General features: G+C 37.9%; 1 protein-coding gene and 1 pseudogene across 1 annotated transcript in view; one reads left to right on the top strand and one right to left on the bottom strand.

The window, feature by feature from the left end:
* The window catches only part of LOC131775728 (DNA-directed RNA polymerase III subunit RPC1-like), a 32,570-nt pseudogene extending 11,391 nt beyond the window's left edge, over window positions 1-21,179 (bottom strand).
* LOC131775729 (beta-hexosaminidase-like) overlaps window positions 1-24,382 on the top strand; it is a 64,129-nt gene that overhangs the window by 26,137 nt on the left and 13,610 nt on the right. The window lies entirely within an intron of this gene.

Below are 24,382 nucleotides of genomic sequence, written 5' to 3'. Positions count from 1 at the left end.
TATCCGATTTCCTTCAGCGTGAAGTGAAAAAGAATTTTGTCCCTAATGGAATGTCAGTTCACTACAGATCAAGTCTGACAGTCCACTGATACCCATTCCTACTCCTGGATGGAGAGAGGCACTGAGACAAGCACTGTTATCCATCTCACCTGACCCACAGCCCCACCAATTCCCCTCCCCCCCCCCCCTAAATTTTGTAAGGTTTCCAGAACCCATTTCTCCTCCTGGGTGGAGAGAGGCACTGTGAAAGGTTAACTGTTTAGTCTAAGAACACAAAACAATGAAACAACCGAGACTTGAATCCAGTTTTTCCACTGGGGACTCCTAACAAAGCTTAGAAGGTTAAACTTTTCAATCCCCACATCTAAACATCAATTCTCCCAACTGTCCTTCGTACATTTCTTTTAATTTCTGTTTTGAGAGTTTGGTGTTAATCAAAACAAGCCCTCCTGATAATAATTTTTTTTCTTCTTATCACCTTTGTGCTTGAGAATGTATTGATAATGAAAGAAGAAATTCCTCTTTTTGTCTCTGATGGGAGTCAGAAGGTTTAACCGTAACGCAAGTTCACTTACAAGAGTCTTTATAACAAAGATCCTCTCCGCTCGTGTACTGTTTTCCTTTGGTGCGAAGATTCAATTTGATTCCCATGTCCTTGTTCGGTCTCAGTATGACATTAAATACCTGCTTTCCAGTCCACAATTTCACTGGCTGCCAAATGAACAAATTCAAACCATGCATTTTTTTATAACAAAGTAGTAAATTTCTAATGAACCTGTCGTGCTGAGTCAGTAGGCAAGTGAAATGAGTACCTTATCATCAACTAGATGTTGATAAATAAAGATAACCTGCCACATTTAATTTTGAAAAGCCACAGTTTAGGTTGTTAACCCTTCACTGGAGAAAATTTGAACTCCAACTCCTACTGACAGTCGTTAAACACTAAGTATTATTTTAGACTTTCTATTTACTCACTCTTTTTCACTTTGTTCATACTCGTACACCCTTATAAGTAACTTGTACTTTAGAACTAGGAAGACATCACGCAATGCTCCCTGAAGTGTACGCACTGCGAACCATCCCAAAGAACAGCTGTCGGGCGGGGACTACATTAACAATGCAGGTGATAGGGTTTTCTTCTCAAGCGCATTTGCTTCCCTAGAAATTCCCTTAAACCCTATCTTATTTTCATGGTTCGTGTTCTTGTCAACTCATCTGCTCTAGATAGCAAATCTCGTCTTTAAAAAGTTTTTATTAAAACTGGCATGCTGGCGTTTGGACTGCGGAAATTGTCGAGGAAAAGCTTATCACTGTCGCGCAAAAAAAAAAACAGAGACTAAAGATAAATGACATGTTGTTGGAGAACCTTTTTGGTTCCAGTGCGGTTTCTTACTTGTCTTTAAAAAAACACTAACCAACTCGTGAACGATACTCTCACCTTAAGTATTACTGGAGGCGGAAGATTGATTTTGATGTTCACGTCTTTCCCAGCCAGGATATTGGCCAACAGCTGTGAGATTTGGCTCCGATCAAGGAAGACATCTTTCTGTGTCAGCAGATAAGCCCCTGGAACAGCACGGAAATTAAAAGGTAGACAATGAGTTTCCAAGCACTCACCAATAAAATTCTGTTGCGGGAGTTAAATCGATCAAGAATTCGGGCTCCAACCAGCGTTGCCTTCCTTTGCTATACAACTCGTTGATCCAGAGTGACCCGAGTAACCCGATGGAACCCGACCATCAGTGGGTCTCGGGTATCCCAGCGTCCCGAGCAGCTTATCCTTTGTTTAGAGAAATGTATAACTGACGAAGTTGACTAGGCGCGCTTAAAGTAACTTTATTCTTTCGCCCTTGAATTCCTGCATCGTAAAAAAATAAAACAGAAACCGTGTTGGTAGGTATACTCCACAACTTATATTTATTTTTCACACCTGTAATAAAATCCTGTATGGGCGCTACGAGAGGTTCTCCATTCCGTGGCGTTACTAAATTCGATTTGACCTGAGGAACAAAGAAAAAAACTTTATCAATTGATGAATTCTCTGATCTCTGGAAATTTTTAGCGAATAAAGTCAAAAAAAAAGGCGTATCTACCCATGCTCAGGCACTTGTAAAGGCAAAATGTAGGAAGAGTCTTCATGAGGTTTTCAAACTCGTGTAACGATAAAAATCTGTGCACATGCCTCTTCCATCCGATGCCAGACGCTTACAATTTCGAACCCTCTTCTCCGATATAGAACATTCATGCTCGATTTGGGATTTAGCTCATTAATCAAAATCATTTCATTTAACACCTCGGCCGCATGTCTGAACTTCGCTTCTCGAAACTTTTGTCGCCTGTAACCCCTACCCCTTCCCCTGCCGTGACCCAGGAATTTACTATCGGATGGTCTCTATAACATCCCATATACGTGCGTTTCATTAAGTTCTGAGATTCACATATGTATTTATTGCATCTACCCCCATAAGTGTCAGCGCTTCAGCTTTAGCTTCCTCTGTCTGTGGCAAATGAATATTCATTTCATCGCCGTCGAAGTCTGCATTGTAAGGGGTGCATACAAACTCATTCAGAGAGAATGTTAGTTGTGGTCTCACAACCGCCTACAATGGAAGAGAAAACAGAATCACCATGTAACTAAACGGAATACCTCAGGCAAAATCAGCATCCAAAACCAACCAGATCTTATGTTAACTCACTGAAACATCATTCTCCTCAGTTTCAGTTCTGCACATTGAGGTCCCTCACCTTTGTTTGTTCCATCTTTTTTATGTTTTTTTGGGTTTTTGTCCCCGTGCCTTTCTAAGTTGACATCGTAGTTAATTCTTCGAGTGGTGGGTTATTCATAAAAATTTAAGTCTTTCAAGCCTATACGCCTCTTCCTGAAAAACTTCAACTATCATATGAGACGACCAAGAGTGCTTCACAACCTCCTGAACATGACGGTAATCTCTCGCAGGAGACTCCCGATAATACGTCAAGTTTTCCTGAGGCACCGTGAGAGGCACTTGTCACAAATAGTGCAGGTGTTTTTTCAATTGTTTGTTTTTAGTCGTGGAAGAAATAAAAAGTAGGCACGAACCAATTTTCTGAAAAAAAATCAGGGTAGGACGAGGATGCGCTTGAGCCGAATGCGTTGTCTAGAATGTCTCTAGCAAACTGATTAAAAAGAAATGAGAGGAGATGTTACGGTTTGATCACTTAACAAACCTGATGAGCCATGATGCTACACTTGTGAAATGAGGGTTGTCTGTTCATCAGTACTAAATCTCCATCCATCAGATGTCTTTCAACGATATCTCCATACTGAAGAGGACAACAAAATCACAACATGAAACATTTACCTTCTCCTGAGACAAGTTTCAAAACTGAGTACTGAAAGTAACCTCGCATCGCTTCACTTGAGAAAACTCATACCAAGCTCTCGACCAAGAGACAAAGCTAAAACCAAACTACTTTAAGAAGCTATTATTTTAAAGCTTATCTTAAAGTACAGAAAGCTTAGCTTAAGTACAGAAAGACATCAAATTTGAAAACTTGTATACCTTCAATTCCTTGATGATCTGTTTTGTGTCGCCGTACTTGAGAAATCTGGACGAAAATCAACCAAAACAAGTAAGCGATCAGGGACCATTTGTTCTGTAATAAATATGGGTCCCAGGCCACTTAAAGGGGAGAGACGTGGCCCCTGGTGAAACATCACCTCTGTAAAAGCCTTTTCTGTTCACACACCTTCTAGTTTCTCTAAGATCATAGTCTAACACACGAATGCAAAAGAGTAGAAAGGGATTAAAAATTCAAACACAAAAGTGTGAAAGTCTTACTGAACTTAAGAGAACGACTTTCTACAGTCACTAAAATCTAGTTCATTTAATAACGGCAAGCAAAGCGTGTGCGAGAGTTCTGTGAGAGGTCAGGTACGACCGTGCCTCCCAGTCTTCTCGCGCACTCGAATCGCTCGCCGGCTCGAAAATCGCGAGCTTGGCCGCTCCTGTTGCAACGCCATCGAAAGCCTGCTTGCATGCTACGCAATGAATCAAATGAAGATAGAATCAGCTCACTTTCTGATGTTTGTTTGCCGTTGCTGAATGTAGTTGGCTCCTGGATGTTTGTCAACTCCATTCAATATCAGCTGCTTCATCAGTTGTATGTTGGCCTCTGTCACCTATGAGAATAATACAAAACTTTGCAGCAAAAAAAATATGAAGATCTTGACTGACTGCAAAAACAATCCTACATTTCCCAGCTTATGTGACTGGTGTTACACGGACGATAAGAGGATAGAACAATTTTCAATTGAATGTCAAAAAGTAATCCAGGACTGCATTGGTTTTCCTGTCCTTTACTATGAGCAAAATCAAAACCCAACGGTACTTAGTCTTTTGAGTTTCCAACACTTAAGGCATTTGCGAACAACTTTTATTTACAGCAATCAAAGTGAGCTGTAATAGAGCGCTTTTCGATTGAGTGTATTAAAACCAAAACCAAAGCAATCACAACAGCCAATCAGAAAAGGAAAATATCTTTAAGAGCCAATGAGAACTCAAAATAAAAACAAAGAAACTGCCTGAAGCGCGGGAAAACAAGGGCGACCAAGTCGTGATTGGTTTTAGTTTTGTGTCTGACTGGTTCAGAAAGTTGTGCGAGTTTTCTGGACCAACCACATAGCAAAGTACGGAAAATCCAATACAATCTTGGATTACTATCGAGATAAAATACAATACTTACTCGTTCAGGGTAAGTGAGAATCTTCGCCATAGGTACTGGAACTGCTACCTAAACATATTAAAATGAAACAACATTCTTCCCTCGATCATTATACACAAAGTCACCTGGAGGGGCCTAAAACTCCAGAAAGAAACAAACGTCAAGCGTTGCAAGAGATGAACACTGCCTTGTGATGAAATAATACCTTAAACATAAACAGTATCAACTTCTAACTCATTTTAATACTTACTTGATCAATGTAAAGATTGGGATCAGGTGATATGACCGTGCGTCCGGAGTAATCAACTCTTTTACCAGACAGATTCCCTTGAAACCGACCCTGTTTTCCCTTCAGTCTTTGCACAAATCCTCTGGAGCCTTTCTCAGGCTAGTGAAATACGGTATAAAAAAGTAATATATTATGAGGCAGATCTCTGAAAGCTATTTGATACGTGCGATGGTGAAAGTGACGGACTGACGGACTGTCTGACTGAGAGACTGACTAAATGACTGGAGCCTTCTTGGGTTAGTGAAATACGGTCAAAAACAGTACATAAAATATATTTGGAGGCAGATCTCTGAAAGCTATATGATACTTAACCTGTTCGATGGTTAAAGTGACGGACGGACTGACTGACTGACTGACTGACTGACCAACTGATTGACTGACTAATTGGCTGACTGACCAACTGATTGACGGACTGACTGACTGACTGACCAAATGACTGACTGACTGACTGACTGACTGACTGACTGACCAAATGATTGACTTACTGACTGACAAAACGACCAACTGATGATAAGCATGACTTAGAGAAGAGCTACAGGACTGTCTGACTAACCCACACACCAGAGTGACTGAGTGACCATCCAACAGACCATCTAACTTAAAAAGTAACTTAACTCAGTTGATAAAAAACCAACTGAATGGCTGACTGATGCACCAACTACCATTTCAAACTAAGAAATCTTTGAAGTAGAATCTATAAAATCAAATCCACACCCACCTGCATACTAAGAGGAATCCCTGACATTTTACTGTTGATGTACAAAGCACATTGAAGCTGGAGAAAATCCCAGTCTTCCTGTGGATATCACCAAAACATATCTATGGTTCTAACTAAGAAATGTGTAAAGTCACAAAATAATATTCTCCACATCTGAAAAAAAAATAATAACTCAGGCAATTGAGTCCACATATCTGCCACATATTCTGTAGATTTTCTATCCAAGATCTTATATGTGATGAGGAGAATCTTAAAGTTAACTTTTGCTTCCACAGATAGCCAGTGCAGGCTTTTTAATAAAGGTGATATATAGTCAGAACTGAATGCTCCTGCTATCACGTGAGCCCAAAATTACTCCACACTCACCATCATCATCTGTACTTTAGCGCCTGTTACTCTGTGTTTACTAATAATATCATTGAGGAAATGATATCTTTGAGCTTCCTGGTAAGATCATCTTCATAGCTATCAGTGACAGAGAAAAAAGAGAAATGATGTTTAGGCAAAATTTCTCCTGATCATTTTTTACCAATATATTTATGGACTGCTAGTCTTTCCTCAGATTACAGTTACCACCCAAAACTCTATCACAATCCCCCCAACTTTCCCTGACAGTTTGTCAGCACCAATTTAAACTCCTGGGTAGAGAGAGGCAATGCAAGAGTTAAGCATCTTTTGCAAGAACAGGTCACCCTTGCGAAATGGCTTTTGGAATTCCTAGGAATTCCTAGGATTTTCCTAGGAATTCCTAGGAATTTATTCCTAGGAATTCCTAGGAATTCCTAGGAATTCCTAGGAATTCCTAGGAATTCCTAGGAATAAAGGTGTGAATTTTCACGGTAAATTCGGACTGGGAATTCCTAGGAATTCCTAGGAATTCCCAACCATAACAACTCTGGTTCTAAAAACCTAGAAATTCCTAGAAATTCCCAGAAATTCCCAGAAATTCCAAGTTTATAGCCAACAGGACTTGGAATTCCTAGGAATTCCTAGGAATTCCTAGGAATTCCAACTCAGAGAACCAATGACTTTCCCTGAAAAGCTGTAAATCTAAAAAATTCCTAGGAATTTCTGGGAATTTCTGGGAATTTCTGGGAATTTTTGGGAATTTTTAGGAATGTTTAAGAATTACTGGGAATTTTAAGCAAAAATATGAGGCTAATGATATAAAATAGATACTTTAAATTAAAAAAACCCAGCTAAAATTCAAGTATTCAATGAAATTTATTTAGAAGCTTAATTAAGGCTTACATGTAAAATATTTTTGATTAATTATTAACATCAATGTGTGGTAATATTAGGATGGAATTCGATTTATTTTTCTTTTCTTGAAAACTTCATACGGATTAATCCTCAATTACAGCTATTCATATAAAATAGTTCTAATCAATCATTAAATTTGGTTTGACACAAATTGTGAATAAAATCTGTTGATTCTTTTCCATAAAACACAATATCTTAAGTTATATTTGAAAACCAAGCACTCTTGGGAGTGAAGGGGCTAATTACAGACATATAAAATTGATTTTTTGATTAAAATCTTGTTGTAACTGTAACAATAAATTAGAATGAAGTTATCCTAAACTGCAAACTTAGCTGCTGTTTGTACTGTTTGTATTTATTTTCCTAGGCTCACAATGAGTTGGCCTTGAATGAGGTTGTCAACAAGACCCTTGACCATTTTGTATCTGGATTCCTTGACATCTGAATTTGAAAAAAAATAATATATTAAAATATGTATATTTAAAGCTCAGACCAGGCTTTTAAGATGGCTATGAGGAAAAGGGCATTCATTGGATTCTCAAATTGAGAAATCTCTGTTATATTGAGTGACTTTTATATTGGAGTTAGTACATCTCTCTCATGGATTTTACTAAAAAAGGGCTGAATACATTATTTTGTTTTTACCAAGGAGGGCTTCTTTATGTACTAAGGTTTGTTTAATAACAGTTCCTATTATGAATCTTGAATGTTCCCAAACGTGACTAGAGGAATCTTGAAACCTTATACTGATAGGTTTATTTTATTGTAAAGCATAAGCTTAAGAAACTGCGGCATGCAAGTGACCGATTCGATTCTCAGAATTAGTCTAGTTTCAGTTGCGCCGAGCGTTATGTAAGCTTAATTCAACCCGCTACATCTATTCTTTTATAAGATTTTGATCACGTAACGAATATCGCAATTTTTACTCACCACAAACTTTCAAAATCGTAGCTTTACAGATGGCCACTCGACCCTTGTTTGTACCAGTCAATATGTCAACTGTTGTCCCTTCTTTTAGCTCCACGGCGCCAACGACTTTCTTTTCTTTTACAACACTCACGCTATTCTCGTTTTCCCATTGAACCTCAATAAAAGCTATCTTTAGAAATGTTATATTAAGCAAAACAGTTGAGAAAAGCGATCAACCGATGAAAAGTACATTCAAAGATGAGCGTCAAATGGAGTCTTCTTTGTTTCCGATCACGGGCATGATCACGTGGATCTTTTAGGACTTGTCATTGGCTAGCAAAGTGAATCCGCTGGCTTGCCGATTGCAGTGTTAAGAGAAGCGCTCAACTTTATTCTGACTTCTCCGACCGGTTATCTGCCTTTAGAAGATGGATAGCTTGGTGATATAAATAAAGATGTGAGCTCACTCTATGTAGAAATAATCGACAAGAATCGATCGTATTACAAATGCACGATTTGTGGCCGAAAGTTGTCGAGGAAACAAAGACTCGAAACTCACTTGAGTTGTGTTAATGGCAAAGGTGAGAAATAACACAAGCCAATCACAGTTTTGAATGCGACTACAAATCGTCTTTCACCCTCATGTTTATAAAAGAAGGATACCACATTCGGAAGTATAAGAGATACATAGATGATCCCAGTGTACCAGTACCTAAATCTACAAAGCTTGACCGTAGCAAGCGTTCAGCAACACGTTCCAACACCGCCATCTCGATTCCTCAGTCAGTCGTTTTCACTGAACTTAAAGCAGTATTGACAACAGAGTAGAGTGCGTCTTACAAAGGAGAAACATTTGTACAAGAGACAGAAGTAGCTATATGCGATTACAGAGGTGCGTTGGAACTCTGGTCCACAAATAGTTATGCGCTGCCCGAAGTACAAAACAATTTTGTTGATAGCTGACAGACAGAGAAGAACAACAAGTAAACTTAAGAGCTGTTATTATTGGAGTATGACAAGCACTTTTCATTTTTATATAAAGAAGGACTTGTAATTTGCACCAAAAATAAAAAGATGTAATATTTTTTAGGAGATCCAGTGATTGGGACATTTAAGAAATTAAGTTATGAAAGGAAACTTGGTTGGTACTTCTCACTACTAACAAGTCTTGTTGACAAATATTTTCAGATCAGAGTTTCAAATAAAGTAAATTGAAGACGTCATATAAAAGGTGTTTTTCCTCAAAGGGAACATTGACTACCTCTGTCTTGTCTGCATGCCAAATGTTTGCAAAGTGTGTGGATGATCCACAAGTATTGGAATATTTCCTACAAAAATGTTTTGTAAGAATAAAAACAGCAAAACAAATTACAGCAATTAGTCATGAAAAGAGAGCAAAAAACTGAAAAAAAAAAGCAGCAACAACAATCATGAAAAAAGAAAGATTAATTAGGTGTTGAATTTGTTTGTCTAAGGCATGAAATTTCTACTAAAAGTATTGTCAACAAAAAGTCTCTGACAGCGTTTGAGGCAACTGAGCTTGACTGTTCCAAGGTTTTCTAACAAAGGCAACCAGTAATGTAGGTTAGGGAAGTAAGATAACAATGTAATTATTGTTAATTATTGTGGAAGTTGGCAATTTCCATTTAACATAACTGACAGCTGGTTCATGAGAAAATCCATATTAATGTAAAGATTTACTAAAACTTAGTTTGAGTAATAAATTTCATGATCTTTAAGTTATAAACATGTACATGTATTTATATCTCTTGGTAAGTTTTGCATAGCATACCCTTTATTGAGCCAAAGTTTTAGGTCTCTGAAATTACTCTTTTTCTTAAAACCTTCACATTCAAGGTATTGAGAATTTCTTAGAATTTATGTGGACCTCAGGGTATTAAAATTGCCTCAAATTAAATTCCCAGAAATTCCCAAGAGTTCCACACTTCTTAAATTATAGGTAGTTTGTAAAGCTGAGAATTCCTAGGAATTCCTAGGGATTCCAAGTCCTCACAAAACTGGAGTCTTCCTTTCCCAGAAATTCCCAGTAATTCCAAGCTTTTTAAATCAGAGTTAATTTGCATAGTTGGGAATTTTTGAGAATTCCTAGGAATTCCTAGGAATTCCTAGGAATTCCCAGAAATTCCCAGAAAACTGGGAATTCAGTTTGCAAGGGTCATTTGCATAATTGGGAATTTTTGAGAATTCCTAGGAATTCCTAGGAATTCCCAGAAAACTGGGAATTCAGTTCGCAAGGGCGACAATAAAGCAGCTACAGCTGCAACTGAAGTCATTCAATTGAGAGTCAATGTATCCACTTGGTCACCACATTTCCAGCAAAGAGAAACTTTCAAGAACCAGGCACAAAGACCCTGACTGAAAAAGGCACTTGACCACTCAGAAAGCTCAATCTGATGCCTCACAAATTAATATTAGCCATCAGGTAACCAAATGCATCACTGAATTACACACCTCTCACCAGGTACATCACTGATCACAGATGGTCTGATGCATACAGGTGGAACCAGCAACCGTGTCAAAATAAGATTCTCTGGTCTACCCAGCTCAGGTTTCATCCCCAATAAAGGGCAGTCCTGGAAATGATAACAAAAACACAGCAGTAATATAAAACAGTAATAAAAATGTACAATGTAACTATTAACGGGTAGGAGCTGTATAAGGAGAATGAGAGAAACTTTGCTTACACCACATTAGCCTTATTTTAATAGGCTTATGCCAAATGGTAATCCCTGAGAAATAAGCATTCTCTAGGCAGGGTGAGTAACTAATTTTGAAGCCTTTTTTTCCACTGAATGGTAATCACTTCAAAAGTGCTCCTTGTCACATTTCCCTTTGAATGGAACTGCTACATAGGTTCCTTTCAGTGAATTCATTTTTACCAAAATCAAATGACAATCACTTTTATACTAACCTGATCAGGGATTTGTTCAAATAGGGTGATAACCCTTAATGGATTCAGCACTTCCTGTTGAATGAAGAAAGAAATACAAAATCACCATAAATTTGCTCCATAAAAAACTATGATAACCATAATCACTTTTCATTTTCTCACAATCATTTTCCAGTGATACAAGGTTGAATTTTCAGTCTAAAACAACTCTATAACTGCAATTTAACAAGCCTTTGTGCAAGAACCTTCAACTTTGGTTTCCAGGCACCTGTTTTTTAAGAGACCCGGTCAATTAACAAGCCCAAAAAGGTGAGTTACGTTTACCATGATTCATTCAAGACCAAGATATTGACAGTTTTGAAATGTGAACAACAAAAGATATTATTAAAACCAAACAAAATGAACTGGTTCCTGAGCTAAACTCATAAACTCAGCCCCATATATTTCCTTAGAAGTGAATAGAATTCAATTACTTTGGTTCCATAACATGACCTAGGAATTTCAAGAAACAGGACCCAGGTTGTCATTAATTTTTGATACAAACTGGTGCTCTGCTCACAAAACTTTCCAGTTCTTTGTTATATTCTATGGCTGAGCCAAAGGATGCTTGAAACTCTGAGATAACAGGATCTATGTACTTCCTGGCTGATTTGTACTTTTCATGTACAATTTTCATGATTCCACTCTTTTGCACAAAACCTGACAGGAACAAAACAAAGACACTGATCTATAGTTTTCTCAAATAAGCACATTCCTCCCACCACCTCCCTCCCACCACCTCCCTCACCTTCTTAAAAAGTAAAAATACAAGGAAAAGCTTTTTTAGTTTCAACTATAGCCAAGCAGTAAAGGTTGAAAGTTTCTCAATGAACACCCCCCTTAATTAAGAGCCCTTCCTTTCAGCCAAAATTTTAAGCGTCTGGACCCTTATCCAAGGAAATACACTATCTAAGATAACTTCATTTCCATTTTTGCTAGCCACCCATCCATGAGGAGTCAAAGTAATGTTAGTCCTTAGCAATGAAACTGACAACAACTTCTCCTTCATCCTTTTTTCCTACTCACATTCACTGAGATATGCTTTCAAACACAAAATATCATTTAATAAGAAGGGTGATAGAATAGGAAAAGAACAGTGAAGATTATTCATTTAGAAGCCTCTTCCTGAAAGGAAAATAATTTTCTTGTCTAGTAATGGCTGGAAATAGCCCTAGTAGTACACAAACACACATGGTTCAGTTAAAAGGATTTGCAGAGAGATATCTAAAAGTGAGTTACCATTGATTGCCTCACAGTATGGACAATGACATATCTTTTTGCACTTTTCCATAACTTTTTCCTTCAAGCTCTTCCTCATTAAAGATGAGACACCTGGTCTGCTTAGTTGATCAAGAAATTGTTTCTTTTCTTGAGGTGGTAATAGCACTCTGGAACATGTCTGGGTGAAAGGAAAAACTATTTACCATAAAGCAGTGACTTATTGCCTGAAGGTTAAAAAAAAATCTTGCAAACATTCTGACCCATTAACCCTTTGACCCCCAGGAGTGACTATCATCCAATTTCTCCTTACAATATCACCACTAAATCACACATCAAAGGTTGTGAGAGTAAAAGAAATGATCACCAACTAAAGAAGCTCTTGAACAAATTCTCCTTGTGAGCACCTCAGGAAATGTTTTCATAGCACAGAGTCATTAAGAGTACAGTTCCTCCCGAGCCTCCAGATATGAAATGCTAATCTACTGCAGCCAGCCCTAGGTATTTCATCAGGTTCCCTGCACCATAATCTGTACCTATTTATTCTCCTTAGCAGACAGTGGCATGGTTAGAGTTTACTAGCTTGCCCAAAGACACAGCACAACGGCCCCAGTTAGGCCACTCCCGTTCCTGTTGACACAAAGTTCAGCACCCTAGCCCTCTCCAGGCCTAAAAGGCTGGTACCTAAAATTACATGCTTTGTATAAGGTACGTGTGATTCATTCTCCAGCTCTTTAATTGCTACAACTCTGCATTTAAAAATCTCACTAACCCATATCCAAAAAGTTCTCACCTTACAAATGCATTTCAAAATGACAATTGTTGACCTGAAGAATCCAAAATGAAAGACTGGAAGTTCCAGATCAATGTGGCCATAGTGACCTACACAATCAGCCAATGGTTTGCCACATGTCTTACAGCTCCGATCTTTAGTGTTTGTGCCCTATGATTGTACACAATATCAATATCAATCAGTAATCAATACATCACAGATATGTCAAATTGAGTTAAGAGAAAAAAAGTGGCACTCAAGGTGCAGCAGCATGTCACCGATATTCCTATAACATTTTGAGATATTCTGCAACCTATTACTGGAAAGATACAGAGCAACATGGAATCTATTTGTTTAATTTAATAAAGATACAAAAGTTTTTAATGGTACCCTCGTTGATGCATCTGTCCTTCAACTGATCACAAGTACTAATCAAAGTGCTTATATAATTCAACTAATTATTTAAAAAGGTGATAAACATACAACAGTAATAAAAGGCAATTGCTTTGTTACCAAGTGTGAATCTAGTACCCCAAAAGGGACTGGGGTACAGCTTTGATCCTGTTCGTACAGGTTTTTGCTGATACAATGAACATGTGAGTATTGGTGCATTTGTTGTGGAGAAAATAGTCCGAAGGTGACATGGCTTCTGTAAAGAGGTAGATGATATGTTTAGTCACAAAATGAAACCAGATTTAATTGTTGCTTATACCTCACTACAACATACAACGAGGATTCTTAAATCACTGCCTCATGTGCATAACCTTTACCCTTTACCTCTCAAGATCTGATTGTTAATTCTCCTCTCTAGCTGTTACACGTTTCTTGTAAATTTGCGACAAAAATTTAATATTAGATCATGATAACAACATCTACAGTACCGCTCGCATATACGTTAACCGAAAAATGCGAATTAAACATGCTAAAAATCGCATGCAATTCAAATCAAGCAAATCTACTATTGCTCGTTATGCAAAAAATTCGCAAAGCAACGCGACTTGCCCAAGTGCTTTTTTTCATTATGTAAATTTTCCGTTGTCTTCTCGTTGCTTTTTCAAGCCTTGAAGTCCTTTGTTTCATGCAACAATGAAATACAAAAGAAACTTATGGCACTGAATAACAAAGACACATGAATCGCGCAATTTTTTCGACCGTGTGCACAAAAAAATCGTATATACGCGTTTGACTACCCTGTATCAGAGCGCATGAAATTCGTCTGCGCAGTTAACGTATACGCGAGCAGTATTGTATATGATAATTTTTAGTATTACCAATACCCAATTGCTGGATAATGCATGGATTAACCATTGTGGGAGAGGGGTCAATATACCTCCTCTGGGACAGATTGGAATCATTAAGATGAAATCTACACACAATCTAACTAACCCATACTTCTAAAAAGTTTATCTCAGTTACCCTGGTATATCAGGGGCATAGCCAGGATTTTTTAAAGGGGGGTCACTCTGTGTCAAACACAGGATACTCACCAGTTTTTGCTAACTGAATATTGTAGCTTAACACTAGGAAATCAAAACCCATGAAAATCTTGCGAAATTATTCATGGTAAATTTACAGATTTTTCACAAGATTTTCTTGGTTAAATCAATGGTATTTTCATGGTCTCAGTGCCATGAAAAAGACATGAAAAATCATATTAAAAAACCTGTGAAAATTTAATATTCACAACCTATGAAATATCGTGTAAGGTGAAATAGAAGCCATGAAATATCAATAAATGGCATTTCATGGCCTTTTCAAAGTACTGAAAAATCCACGAATTTCATGTCAAACAATTTCATGGTGTTAAAATTCACTAGTTTTGCATAGCAAATCACATCCAGGAATATCCTGAAAATATGTGAAAAATTCATTGACCATGAAAATTTTCCCTGAATTCTCAACTGAAGGCCTTTCCATTGTATTTTCATGGCACATGAAAGTTAATAGCCAGTTAGTTTTCATGGGGTTGTTAGGAATACGCAAGCATCATGAAAATTCCTCGGAAACCACATGAATTTGGAATGAAAAAGTCTTCATTTGACTTGTACCAAAGACTATACAACAGTGTATAGCTTTATGCTTGCAGTATACCATATCTGTAGTACATACACGATCACTTCAATCATACATTGAAGAACTAACCTTTCTGAAAAATTGCTTGGTACTGTTGTACAAGCACACTCACATGAAAGACATGACCAGAAGTCTGGATTCTCTGATAATTTATTTTGTTTATTTTATCTGACCGCTTAATTAGCTGAAGAGAGTCCATTTCGGCCAATTTCTAGGTTTTCAACATAGGACAAGCGCCCAATCCAAGAAGCGAAAAATTCAAGCTCAAAATGACTGGGCGGCCACAAATCCAACGCAGAATGCAGGCACATGTATTTTAGTTTCATTTCAATTCACTCTAAACTCGATCTCCCCCGTTAAACCAGCTCTACGCCGTAGTTGCTTCAAAAACGTTCACAAACGAAACCAGCTTGGTAACCCTGCCTCCTTTGTAAACTTTGCCCCAAATCCGGTCACATGTTGATTACACGGATAAAAAGCATCTTGAACATGATCATTTCGAAATGGCTTCAGAGCGGTCTCATCTCTGCCTTTGCAATCTATGCAAAGGAAACTCCCAGCCAACTACTAACAAAATAAAGCAGCACGAAAAGTTGTTCGGTGTATGAAATTCGAAGCGAGTAGCAATCAAAGGGCCGTTAGAGTCAAAGAAAATCAGAGCTGGTATGGACAGTGTTTCCTGCCAAAGTGACCACGAGATCGACAAAAATGTTGTAGAAGGCGATATCAATGAACACTTGACTGCGTTAACAGGGGACATTACGAAAGAGGTAAAAATGGCATGTTTTCAGGTTGCATTCACACACTGTTCAGAACTCCAAATTAAGGAGGGAAAGTGAACTGATTTTTCATCGTTCCGATCCACATTCCGGTAGGTTTATAAGAGAATGCTTGAAGAATGCATAGAAAGCTCCATCACTTTGGTCGAAAGAGATGAAAATGACGTATTAAAGTGACGAGGTAGGTGTATTTCAGATGTTTATTATGGTTTCACAATTTCTGTAGTAGGCGCCAACAAATAGGAAATTTTGGTAAAATTTCCGCACAGCCCCATACTACATTATGCATTCAGTTCTTGGATAGAGAAAACAATGAATAAAACAATACATAGCCATTGGGAAAACAGATTTGTTTTACAATAGTATGGGGCTGTGCGGAAATTTTACCGAAATTTTTGTAGTTACCGCTCCTCGAGTTCATAACAATTTTTTTTATGAACCAGTGTGGGAAGCAAGAGAAAAGTTAGCTCGGCTAAAGTTTTCTTTTGGCGGCTGAATTTGCGAACACCTTGATTTTTTGACATGTCATCGGAAAGCGTGGTAGAGAACAATGGCGAGGGCAACGAGGACGTGGTAATACAAAAGATCTAATAAGCACAACAATGGCTCAGCAAGTACGTTCTAAAGCTGTGTACATTTCTGCGCAATCCTCTACAAAATGACAACGTGAAATCATCAAACTTTGCGTTCGGCAGTGTGTGCACTTCTATTGTGTTTCATCATGGTCGTAAACTAAAAAATAGGATATCTGCGTCCTGTTGCGGTCGAGTGAACATGTCTGTTTAATAAAACATAGGCATACTATGCATGCAAGAGTTATTTTCTAGGGGGTAGGTTAATTGAAACATTGAAAGTGATGTCTACATTTTTACAAAAGGAAAGAGTATTAACGCGGAAAAGAACGAAAATGTCGAATTAAGTCACACACAGGTATTTTGTAGTCGATTGTGATTGTTGTGCGAATAACTGTAACCAAAAATAAACTGTATTGGTGCCACGGATACTTGTAGACTAGGTACAAAATGCAGACTGCTGAGTGGGTACAAAATGTGGACTAAGAATTTAATGTGTTTTTCGTCTGGTATTTGATAACATGTCATCTTACAACTTACCGAGCGTCACGCAATCGCTTTTTCGCGATCAGCTTTCACGATTATTTGCACAATTGTGCAATATTCCTAGCCCTATTCTTGATCAAAATCGTTCTTAGTATAATTTCAAGCCTTCATAAAGTCTTTTCACGTTGAGCGCGAGTTGGTTGGTGTGATGTCTGTACAGATTTTATCAACCTAATAAAAGTAGATGTAAATAAGATGTCACTGTGGCAACACGCGCAATATTCGAGAAACAATTTGACAGCTTTGCACGTGGTTGTATTATCATCTTTTGAAGCGATACGTGTTTATTTTGTTGATAAAAATGCAGACCGAGACCAAAAATGTTCCTTCGACTTGATATATTTTCAAAGTTCGTAGATCACATCATATTGACTTACCAAGGTTACTAAGGTTACTTTGTACTTTCAATGCCCCAAAAAATGGAGAACTCGCTGGGCGGTTTAATCGATCATTTCTAATTTTGAATACAGTTTATCAACCAAAATATGCAAAAAAAAAAAATCGTGTCATAGGCACTTTAACATACATTATGTATGGAAAATCTTGGTGTGACGTTGACTTCAAGTTGTTCGAAACTGAACGCCAGCGTGGAGCTCCACCAGTACCAGTCGCTTTCACAAAGGATGTTTTTTCTTTTCTAGACAGGATGTAGCCTGCAGAGCGGGCGTAATTCTTGGCGAGCGTAGATTATGGTCGCCTACGAACGGAGTTCCCGATTGGTGCGGTTAAGCTCCAGCGGTCGATTACAAGTTAAATGTGACATTTCAGCGTCATCCTGATATTTCTCTCTTGCGAGAGAAATAGAAAGATGGCAAGTTATTAGTTTCGATTCTGCTCTCGAGGAAGCATTCAAGTGTCTTTCGGAATTTAATGTGTCTTGCCCATTAAAATCGGAACAAAAAGAAGAAATTTCTACACTGGTTTCTGGAAGGATTTACCGGCCGTGTTGCCACCTGGCTTTTGGAAAAGCCTGATACCTCAGGTGTTGGTTCTTGAGATAGAAATTATGACGGGAAACCTTTGAACGTAGTTGTCGTTTGTGCGCTTCAACGTGTTGTTTATGATCAAATGGAATGAGCATCTTCGATCAAATTAACGGTAGTTTACGCTTACGGATTGTCATTTGGAGGATATAGAGTGCAACAAATATCAATTCTTATTTTCGTCAGCCGTGAGCGCTTTGGTCTGTAGCGGTAAACCTTCGAGTGCAGTTGTTTGTTGCTTCAAAGTATCGTTTACGATCAAGTGGAAGAAAAAAGAAGAATTGTCAACTAGACTAACGGCAGCTTTACTCAAGGATTTTCGTTTAGAAAAATAGAGTGCAGTAATTATCAGTTTATATTTGTGACCGCTGAGAAGGCTTTGTCGAAGCCATTTCTTTTCTGGCTAAAAACCAAACTACCTCACCGTTTCGTGTGTTTGTTTTTTGTCGGAAGACGGTACTTCCGGTCTTCCTCTGTCCCCTACCCCCACCGTCCACTGTAAATCCAATCAAGTATGGCTGACAAATGCGCGATGTAAACAAATCATGGAAATAACATGAAAAACGAGCCCTAAGATGAGGGATTCGCCCGGGTCCGAGATTATGACACCTTCTTGATTTATTAGCTTCATTTGAAAATACATTTTTCTGAGTAACTCGAGTGCTTTTATATGTGTCAGATTACAGGAATATGATGATGGTGAAATTGATATATCAGATATCCCTAAGTTTAGAGAAAGTTTGTCAATTGAATCACTGCCAGGTATCCAGGAAGCGATATCTGAAAGCCCTCTCCTCTTCGAGGGGTTAGAGTGCACACTTTTTGAGGCCCTTGTAATGCTCTTTGACTGGTTATTTTCATCACACCCTTCCCTGAGTAAAGAGGCTTTTACCAGGGATTTACTTTTGTGCATTCCATCCTTACTGAATGGAATTGTCTTCACAGTGCATACAAAGAAGCATACACGGTAATTTAGCCCTACTTAGTTTCAGAGGTGGTGCTGCATGCCTGCCAAAATGACTGTATTCTGTTTAGAAGGAGAATTTGAAAAAAGAGTGTGTCCGGCCCCAGGTACCATCCGCCTCGCTATAAGGCAGGCAAAGCCACAAATAACATTTCATTATTTACCTCTTGGGCCACATCTAGCACAAAGTTTTGGTGCCAAAGATATAACTCACCTGCTTCAAAGTCGTGGAGGGGAATGTCCATCTACAGAAATGGCTGGAATCATGAACAACATTCATGATTCACCAAAGAGGAAGAAGCAGTTCCATGAGAGTGGTTCACTTCATGGGGATCCATGAGGCTTTGCCCTGTTTTTGTGCCTAGATGGGCTTAACCCTTGGAGTAAAAACAAGGACGGATATCCAACGTGGCCAGTTGTTCTGGGCCAACTCAAATCTTCCAAGGAGCATCAGGTACCAATTTGAAAATTTACACTACTGCTTGTGGGAATAATTCCTAGCCGGAAAAATGAAGGTGAGCCAAAAGATCTTAATCTTTATTTGGAATTGCTGGGGGAGGAACTGATTTCATTATGTGAATGGAAAATATATGATGACTACCAGAAAGCCCCATTTCATTTGAAAGTCAAGATCTTGGTTTGTGTTCTCCACTATCAAGGCCTTGGAAAGCTTTTCTCCCTCACAGCCACTAGATAATATAGGGGTTATGCATGGTGTCTACTGAAAGGGCAATACTGCCAACACTTGCATTAAGAGGTGTAACCTGTTAGTAGATGATTTTTGCCAGTGGATCAGGCACTAAGGGCAGATACTGAAGATATTCCAGACCATTCTATTGAAGAGAGAATCAGGCCATCTTATTGCACCTTCAAACAAGATATGTTTTTCCACAAGGCTTATGATGGGGGCAAAGAATAATTCCAGGCCAGCAAGCTAGCAGCTGGTACAAGCTGTCCTGGCTCTTATGTGCTTGCTCAAAAGCTTCCTTCGTTTGATCATGTTGAAAAGAGTATTCCAGATGCAATGCATACTATTACTATTCAACTTAAGCATATGTGTAGGTGCCTTACTTGAAAAGCCTCAGAAGATTCCTCAGTTGTAAGAATGCAAGAGAAGGCCTTGAACAGGTTTCCAAAATCATGGCTAACAATCAAAGCCAGTAGTGAGGCAAAAAAAGAAAATTCAACAAAGTCATCCAGGCATGGCAAAGCCATAAAGGCACCAAAAGCTCAAGTAAGGATCATACATCTGGGTCACTGCCTTCAGCCCCATTTGACTTAATAAAGGAGCAAATTAAAGAGGCTGATTGAAGGGCAAAAGAAGTTGTTACAATGGAGACCTCAAGGAGGCAAGTGGGAAGCACAGGCTGAAGAGGTGTTAACCCTTTCACTCCTAAGATCTAATTTGTAACTATCCTTACTATTTGCCATACAATTCTTATGATGTTAGTTCAGAGAATTTGGTATTGGATCAACTGATAATCCCATAATTGATATTCTTCTCTATTCTCATCACCTACCTGCTTGATATTGTATTGATACTGTAAGGAGAAATTCTGTCTTGGTCACTTGTGGGAGTGAAAGGGTCAACTGCTCTCCACACAGGCCTTCAATCCACTGTTGTAGTGTTTTTGCACTTACTTAATGGACTATGAATTTATCAATGAAATTCATAGACCACAAGTTTGATATACCCATGTATGGATTTCAGGGAATATTCATGGCCCATTAACTTTTTTTCTCCTAAGACAAATGTCTTGTAAGCCCATGAAATTCTGTTTGATTGCAATTCATTGGGCATGAAAGCAGACTTAAAAGAAATTCATAGGTCATAGAAAAAATCCCCCTAATTCTTGGAAAATTCAGGGCTTAAAACAACCCCATGAAATTTCCTGTTGCAGTATTTTCTTCCCTGCAGGGAAAGCTGTTCAAATGCAGTAGGGGACAGTTTGCAGATCCCTACTTCCATAATCTCTCCTTGAAATAAAACTAGTCTTTTTCCCGTCATAAGACATTATTGAAACACAACGACAAATTAATCATTCCTACATTTTCTTGTTGGCTCCAGACTCTTTAAACTGCTCTTTCGCCATGATAGAGCAATTTTTTGAAAAGTATTTCTTGGAACGTCTTTGTCTACTAGCGGTTAAATACAGGAATAGCTCCAACCTGTAATTTGATGATAAAAATTGTAAAAGTTGATAAGAAATATCTTAATTCCTTACTCGTAAATGATGTTTAGGCCTGTGTCTCGAAGCAGAACAGGAGATATCAGTGTGAAAACACCGACGAGTCAAACCGGAAATGGCTACTTACACAACAAAGAGGAAGAAGTCTTTCTATTCCAGCGATGAACAAGTCATCCACTGACTAGCTCCGCTAACGAAAGTCTTTAAAATCAAAGAATAACGTAGTCTATAGCTATACCGAGGTTGTTCCCCTCCGACAAGTTTAAGCGAAAGCAAGGGAACCTCGCCTCCGTTTCACCTTGCCGGGGGAGGGTGCGGCTAGACGTAAGCTAAGACTGGATTTTACTGCTGTCAAGAATGGCTCCAACTCATGCATATATGAATTTGTTTGTTTTTTCTTATGATGAACCCTACAATGCTTGTAAATGAAGCCCTCTCTTACTACCAGAGGGCATGTAGTTTCTAAGTTTTAAAATAATGCAGCAACTGCATGTCACGTTTGGAAAATCACGCAATGTTACGTGACGCTGCGACAGACATTTTTAATTTGCAGTATGCTCTGCTGCATAAATGTGGCTTGGCCGCAATCAAGGGAGTTTTTTTATTATTATTTTGTGGAAAACTGATTTTCTGGAATAATTGTTCACATGAACGACAAATCCATTCATCAGGCTTCTCATCTATTTTTGCACAACGCCTAAAGAAAGAAAGTCGCGGATTACTTTAATTTTGCTTGGTAATTTCTAACAACTCCACTAGACCTGAAAAAGGAAAAAAAACAAAACAAAAGAAAAAACGTCTTACCAGTCAAACCAGTAGCAATAACTCTTGCACTGAACCTTGTCGAAGTACCTTGATTGTGTGCAGTGATGGCACAACCAATCTTCGGACAGTTTTTCGGCTATAACGAGAAATAGTAAAATGAATTTTTTCCAAAATTAATGAGGGCCGTTCACATGACGCTGTTTTGGAACGTGTGTATCTCGTTTGCTATTGTATCACACTACTATTTTAGACAAGGTATTTATACCACTTAAATTTAAGAAAGAATGAGTAGAACATAAACCGCGTTTTCTATAAAGTACACGAGCCACCTTACCCAATTTGCTAACTGCTCTAAAGGCATCATCTGTAAAAACCTCTTCAATTTTTCAAATTTGAAAATTTTTAGCTAAAACCGTGGCTCCCAAAATATATTTCTCACCTTACCTAAAAAATTTTAGGTAGGTCCGGCCAAGCCTTTAAGGTCATTTGCCCCCGTATAGCCGCTAAAGATGGGTTATAAATGCAGGCTTTTAGTGTTAATTAGTAAAACTCCCTGAAGAAGTCTAACAGTTAGACGAAACGTGTCGGAGAATAAAGAAGTTTACTACTACTATTCGCAGAGCGCTGCTCACTAGGTTAGTTTGAAAATTTTTACTTTTTTAAAATTTTTTTTCTAAATTGCTAAAAAAATAATTAAAAAATTATTAAAAAGTTATTGAAAAAGAAAGCTAATAAACGCACGAGTCGGAACTATTCCTGTCAGCGGTGAAATACAGGAATGGCTCCAGTCTCTGGTCATCCGCATGAACTGGCTAAATGAGTTTAGTCAGCGGAGCTGGTCAGCAGATGAGTTACTGAACCATCTCGCCGAACAGGAAAGGCTGCCTTCCCTTCGATATGTAAGTAACCATTTCTTGTTTGACACGTCGGTGTTTTAACTCGCATTGATAGTTCATTGTTCCGCTTTAAGACACACGGTTAAACAATACTCACGAGCAAGGATTTAAGATAAAACTTACTAACTTTACTATTTTTATCATCCAATTACAGGTCAGAGCCATTCCTGTATTTAGCCTCTAGTTACGGACATGTCAAATATGTGTGGCACATCGATGTTTGGGAAACTCTGTCGCCCTCTTGTATTTTGAGGCTCGTTTGTGTTAGAAGTCTGGAAATCACTTGGGAAGAACATGAAGGTAAAAAATTGATTATCACTGCTTCCTTTTTAACGTTTTTTTTCTAATTTAAGGTGTTGCTTGCATCTGTTGTGCATCCTTCGATTGAGTTCAGACCAGTTTAGTGTAGGTGTTCGCTCTCATTTTAGGCTTAATGCGTTTGTTAACCGACAGGAAAGCTTTGTATTACTTTCACCGCCGAGTAGGTGTTAATTCAGTTCCACGCTTTTTAAATTCAAAATGTTTTGTTTTTGAAAAATATCAAATTCTCCTTGAGGATGTAACTGTGTTACAAGAGAATCTTTCTTTTGATCAGCGTAACCTGTGTTAAGTTCCAACTTACAAACGAGAGAAAGGGACATTTGTAAGGGAAAAAGCATTTGTTAGCTTAAGTTAAAATCATATTTCGTAAAGGAATTTATGATTTTGTCCTGAAAAATTAGTTCAAGAGAAGCATTGCATTATTATCAATAGTCCTAATATTGAAAGTTAACCATGGGAACTAATAACCGGACCAAAAAAATTATTACAAAGTTTTTTCATTCTTTAGTGAGACTCATCTTGTAGTGAGTAACATTACAGGCCTAGTTCACAAGACGAAGTATAAAAGCTATACAGTCTTGCTTTTACATAATTTTTCTGTTTAGCGATAAATTGTTTCTTACACATACAACAAAGATTTCCAGTGAGAAAATGGCTAGTATACAATCTAAATGAATTATATTGTTCATCATTAAAATATGGTGAAGTATGATTGCTTCACTCTTCAATTTCCTATATTAGAACAAAATGCTACCACAAAATGACACAAGAAATGAAAAGCTATGAGGTTCTTGGGTTTAAATATAAGGGTTCTCTCTATCTTTGCATTATTCAAAAAGAATACATCTCTTTTAACTTTTTTTCAAGGATTTCACTTAACAGGGCCTTATTTCTGCAATACAGTAATTAGTTTCAAAATCACTTGAGCAGAAGATTTAATTTGCTCAACATTACTCATCACACATCATGCACTTTGCAAATGTTACATTTTGAGCCCATTTTGTTCAACGACTCCTTCACAAACATTAATAAATTTATGATTTACAGATTGTTGTACAAAATTAAACATTGTAACTTAATAAATCATGTTGTTGCTCTCTCTTTTAGATTTCTACCATGGAGCATTACCTTCAGTTACGTTTCACCTACTTGTAGGATACTTTTACATATATTTATCATTTAGACAGTTATAGTAAAGTTCCTTAAAATGGTATGTATCTAATAATCTTTACAGTGCATTTTTATGCTCACGTTACATGTGGAATCCACTGAAGATATCTTTTCATATCTTTTTTGAGCCCATTTTGTTCAACGACTCCTTCACAAACATTAATAAATTTATGATTTACAGATTGTTGTACAAAATTAAACATTGTAACTTAATAAATTATGTTGTTGCTTTCTCTTTTAGATTTCTACCATGGAGCATTACCTTCAGTTACGTTTCACTTACTTGTAGGATACTTTTACA

This window comes from Pocillopora verrucosa, chromosome 5 (assembly GCF_036669915.1).
Source record: "Pocillopora verrucosa isolate sample1 chromosome 5, ASM3666991v2, whole genome shotgun sequence".
Lineage (NCBI taxonomy): Eukaryota > Metazoa > Cnidaria > Anthozoa > Scleractinia > Pocilloporidae > Pocillopora > Pocillopora verrucosa.
This window is presented reverse-complemented; position numbering and strand designations above follow the sequence as displayed.